At 30.3% G+C, this 6,000-nt stretch overlaps 1 long non-coding RNA gene across 1 annotated transcript; it reads right to left on the bottom strand.

Moving 5' to 3' along the window:
- Positions 1-823: 823 nt before the first annotated feature.
- Positions 824-1,487, bottom strand: LOC136795132 (uncharacterized). Its single transcript, XR_010842685.1, has 2 exons — positions 1,398-1,487; positions 824-1,322 (listed from the first exon to the last, which is right to left on the bottom strand). It is a non-coding gene; the product is annotated as an uncharacterized lncRNA (long non-coding RNA).
- Positions 1,488-6,000: the final 4,513 nt, after the last annotated feature.

Raw genomic sequence — 6,000 nt, 5'->3', positions numbered from 1 at the left:
GCTCAGCGGAGAAGGGGGTGAGTTAAAGAAAAAAATATATAATCGCAAAGGAAAAAAAAAATACAAAACAATAAAGAATAAATTGCTCCTTAGGCGCCACGTTATTTTTTCTCTAGAAAATAAAGAAAACCACGAAACAAGATGCCCACAATATACCCCTATATAAACAATTATCGAATTATGACCACTGGCGAATACCTTTACATGTAGATAACAGAAAACCAAGGGATATATATTTTGTACTATTTTTATTTGAGCCCAGATAAAAGTTTTTATTTGGCTTAAATAATATTCCATTCATAAACTAAATAGTTTTTTCATTAGTAATATTCATGCAGTTCATTTTTTAAATCTTTAAAAAGTGATTTCACAAGTTTTTCCAACTTTTCAGTTTATTTAATTAAATGAAACCATATTTATAAATCTATCTATAATCTACAAAGAACTTTTTCTAATAAAATATCTTAATATTTGCAAATAATTTTTAATCTGGAAAGGGACTCGTTTCATTTTTACAATTTGAATACACACTCAAATTTGATGTGATGCATCTGTTTTGTGAACCCAAAGGTAAGAAATACTTTTATGTTACTCTATATCCATAGTTGAGATTACAGTTGTATGAAGCACAATACTAAATATCATAATGATTCTGAAATTTACCGATAAAAGATGTAAACCTCACCAAATGTAACTTGCAATTTCTCCTCTATCTCCTAAACTACTGACTGCATTAAACAAATAAATAGAACTTTTCTTAAAGGAAACTATATGTGTATATATAAGAAGATGGTCAAGGTTGCGGTCAAAAGAGAAACAAAAATCGTTTACAACCATTTATTTTCCGACGTTTTGCCCCACTTTGTAGGGCTTCATCAGGGCTGTTCAAAGGTAAAGGTTGAACTGCCAACCTTCATATAAACCACCACATAAACAAACTTTATGTGATTTAGTTTTGTTAGTGAAATACCAATTGCTAACTATATTAGCAGAGAAGCTTCTACACTAACTTATCAGGTCTTATTTAGAAACTTGGAAAATTTGGGGGAAAATCCTAAAACAATAGAAAACAATTCCCAACAATATTCACTGCATTTCCTAAAGAACACCAACTTATTGGTGATGTCCCTTTAATCTGTCGTTTTTCTAAATATTTTGTGGAAAACAAAAAGAGATCACTTCGTTACGATTTTGTCTTCCGATTGGGCCTACCCCTTTTTTTTGCCATAGACTATACAAAACAAAAGTATTGTAATCATCGGAAGTATCAATACTTTTTGCTGCGGTTTTCGATTTATCACGTTTTTTTTTTTCCGAACCCTCTAAAACAGAAATAAAAATGAATTAGTAAGTGCATTACTGTGAAAAAAGAAAAAGTAATTCGTGTTGTGTCTTACCTTTTACTACCTTTGGTATTTTAAGGTTACCTGTTATATTTAATTTTACATATGAGCTATCCATTCAAGGAGCTAGACATTTTGTCATCGAACGGTTCCAGTTATATATCGACTGTATCGATACTTTTCATCCGATATTATCGAGTACCGATACTTCAGTTAAAGTATCCGTTCGGAAGGAGTATCGATACTTTGATAGTATCAGCGTCCTTAATCGACTGGTGAACCACAATCATAGGAAAAATATAAAATAATACCTATTTCTGATTCCCAATATGTAGTAATCGGTAAACATCTTTATCATCATCACATCCCTATAAAAAAAATAGAATAAATCGTCAACCATGAGTTAAATGCTCACGGGACACCTCTAACGGGATAAAAAGTGTAGAACACTCCTGCACTAACTGGCTCTCACCAGTTAGAGGGATTGAGGAAACTGGTATTGGAAAGAAGAACACCTGTCGTCTCTTAGTTTCAGTCAAATTGGTACCAGGAATATGGGATATTGAAGGAGCTCAACTATTGTAGCCCCTCCCACTGGCCACGCCCTCTGTGCTCCTCCCATTCTTCCTCCTGATAGACTTTAAAGGCAAATAATACTTCAGGTGAAATGTCAAGATTTCATATGTTTGCTATGCATAATTAATTTTTAAAAAATCACTCTACTGTACAAATCAACCAAGGAATAACTAAATGTGTCCAAGGAAGTAATATTTTTTCTGGTAATCCAAAACGTTTTCAGATTTTTATAACATGTTATTATTTATTACATACCAAATTATCATATAAATTAATGTAAGATTGTGAATCAGTCAATTAATTTACTGGAAGGAAAGCAGAAATTTTTAAAATATAAAAGTCTTATAAACCAGCATCTGAAATGAAATGTTAACTTTTATAATTAAAAAATATAATTATAACTTTTACATTTGTTTTAGCAGAATGAAAGTTTTATATTAAATTAAAAACTACAGGGGCCAAGACAAGGCAAGAACTCAAGAAGGTAAAACTTCAACAGTCCTAATACACCTTACAGTTTTGTGTTTGAAACAAATATTTTGATTTCCTCAATAGAGATAGACTCAGTAAATATCTCAGAGTAAGAAATCAAAAAAATGGAGGTGCTTAAGTTATTTTTGGCATGGTAACCAAAAATGATCATTCAACTATGATGACACCCTAAAATATTGAGATAACTGACTTCAGAAGATTACAATCAATCTTGATATAAGTAATATGGCTTGGACAGGATAGCAGTTCAGTTCTGTAACAAATGAAGACTGCTAATAGACTTAAAGCCAGTTGTTTTTTTTTCTCTCACCCTCCTATTTTTTTCCTCCCTTTTTCTCTGAAACAAATACTAATACATAATACATTAAATATAAACACATATACAATAATAATGCAAAGATCCTTTTATTGCCTGAAGGGCATAAAAACCAGGTGATAAAGGCACTGGCCTTTAATACAAAAAAAAAAAAATGCACCCTGGAGGGTACAGTAGGAACTTAAGGAGTTCATATTATTCGTAAAAATGATAGAAACAAATTTTGTTTTCCATTAATCCTTAAATATAGAAACAATAAAAATCACAATTATAAAATTCTTTTATTTTCTACAATTTTTTATTACTAAATATGCCACACTCTTGTAAAATATTACCTATCACACATATTCTAATAAGTGCCTTGACCTCAATCAGTGTGGATAAGCAACTAAAACATAATGTAGACATAAGATAAAGAATGCTGCAAAAAATATTTCAATAAATTATTAGTTAGAAGATGGTTGGGGGTGTGCTGTTACTTGTTCTCTAAAAATGATTGCCCCAAACTTTCAGCTGAGATATTGGCACTAATAAGTATATAATATTAAAATAAATAATACATATTTGTGTTCTGTACTGACCGCATGCCCAACCATCTCATATAATATCCAGTGTAAACAACTGACACATCATTATTAAATATTTACTTGTTATAAATTTTTTCAAAAAATATCAAATCCAAACAAAAATTGAAGATTACCATCAGTGGATGGTCATCTAAATTAATTTCCATAAAATTAAAAATTTCATTCAGAAGACACAGACTTCCTCCTTTCAGTTTCTACTATATTTGTTTTTACTTTTGTTTGTATCTATTATTATATTTGATATTACTCCACTAACTGTTAGTATTACTCCAATCTATAATTTTATTTTCTATTACATTATATTATTGAATTGTGGAAGTGTGGGTCGCTCGGTGTGCAACTAAGTCCAAGAACCCGGGTTTGAATCTGGCTCAGGCTCTGGCAGATAATTATTTTCTGTTTCACTGTAGCCGTGAGTCAACCCGGCAGGTTCAGGAGCCCTCCAGCGTCCAACAAGTCTCATAAAGTGGGTACCCTTAATTGGGCAAAAATCTGGCAGCCGAGTGTGCTTCTGACCAAATTACTTCCTTACATTATCATTAGTCTAGTAACAGTACTTCTTTACAAAGTACTGCACCTCTGACCCTTCATGGATTGTAGCGGTAATTCTGTTCACTTTGTTTCCATTTTAGTTTAATTTACACTGTTAATTTTTTATATAATTTTCACTATATTTTTTATATCATCTTATAGCCCTATCCTAGTTTAAAATATTTTAATTTCACTTACCTGTATCGCTGCTTAGCTTGAAAAGAGACACATTTGACCAACAAAAAAATATTTTATTTTTTATTTGAGGTATTCTACAGGTTGAACTGTAGACTATGATTACTTTTTGACAATCCTACTAGATTTGGGACTGTCTGTAAGTGGACAACAGTAGAGAGGAAATCCCTGTCTATGTTAATATCTTTGGAACAAGTCAATTTAATAAAGCCAAAACATTTTTTCGCCTCAGATGTGCCACTATTCAAGCAATGAAAAATAGAACATACAGTAAGGGAAGTATTACGATCGTAAAAATATTTGAAATCAAGTTTTCAATGGAAATACACGTTTTGAGGTATTTCGAGTCCAAATAACTAAGTCTCACGAAATGGCGTATGTGTGCGAACAGCCTAGCTAAAAATCAAGAGTCATATTAAACTGAAATTACATATTTATGGGAGGTATATGATGCCTGGGATTTGACTGCAAATTTTCCGTTAAAATCAACCTACCAGAGGAGCTACATTTAGAATAGATTTTACACTTTTTTTAGGATTTTATCCAAAATGGCTCAAACAATTTTGATTAAACTCAGCATGTCAATGTATAATTTCAAGTCAATGGTCTTTAATATCAGCTACAGTAGACATATGCAGGAGTTAAATGGCAAATTTAAAAAAAAATCTTCCTCTAAAGGAACTTTAATAGTTTATTTAAAAATAAAATAAACAATTCTCATTGTCAGTAATAATAAACAATAGACAAACACAAAATATTAAAGAATTCTATACATAACTAAAGGAGATAAAGGGAAAAATAGAGACATCCGATCCAAATGGGAACAGCCTACACAGTTGTATTCTTTCAGGAACAAAATTTATATTCATTATTCACGATGAGAAACTCTAAAATCAAATTTTCATGGCAACAGAAAAATAAAAAATTGCTTTTCAACATTTTTGTCTTGTATGGTCTTAAGATTTTTTTTCTTCTGAAAATCACCAAAATAGAAATATTTACAAGCTATTTATATACAATGTATTATATAAATTGTAGACAGCTGGGTAAAAGAAAATTTTAATTAATTTACAACAAATACTTCCAGGAGTTGTATATACAAAAATGGATTTTAATAAGGTGTCTGGAGTAAGAGGAAAAAGTTTGAAAATCGCATTATGTTATAAATAAATTTTAAAAAATTGTCATTATATAGTTTTATTTTAAATAATGTTGGTTTAATGCCGTCCAAAAGATTTTTTCCACAATAATTTTGACTGATATTAAATGAATACAACCAAATAATTAACAATTTGACACACATTTGTGCCTGCCCTCATCATAATCTAACATGTCCACTTAAACATGTTAGATTAACAATAAGCTTGACACTTCTCATTTTTCATTGCATATTTTTCCAAAATTTTTTCGGATAATTGTGTCAGAAACCACAACAATTTAATGAACTTAAATAGTTATGGTATCTGCATCAATGAGCTATTGAATCAAAAAGGAGGTAGAGGCTGAACATTCAACTTTTAACAATCATATTTTAAGAAATATTGATGATAATGTATAAATAATGTAGTTGTAGTTATTGTATAAATAATATTTAATCTAAATCAAGACCTTCCAGTTTGAAAATTTGTACTAAGGAGGTTTTGATAGTTAGCTAAAGATTTATTCTATTTTATTAGAAAAAAAAATGTTCTGTTCTTAAATCTGAGCTGAATCTTAGTCAATACTATCTGTTTACTTATGCATTCTTTTACTGATAGTGTTTTCAAAGGAAAACTAAAATTTTCATGCAACAGATAAATAAAAAAAATGTTTTTCATCATTTTCGTCTTTTAAGCTTAACATTTTTTTTTTTCTGAAAATCACCAAAATAGTGATAACTTCAATACGAACACACAAAACCTGGCGAGATGTGTAAGGAAGTAAGTGAAAGTTGTGTAGTGCATACAATGCACCAGATTTT

Source organism: Halyomorpha halys, unplaced genomic scaffold, assembly GCF_000696795.3.
Source record: "Halyomorpha halys isolate HHAL.00 unplaced genomic scaffold, Hhal_1.1 Scaffold40.1, whole genome shotgun sequence".
Taxonomy (NCBI): Eukaryota; Metazoa; Arthropoda; class Insecta; order Hemiptera; family Pentatomidae; genus Halyomorpha; species Halyomorpha halys.
This window is presented reverse-complemented; position numbering and strand designations above follow the sequence as displayed.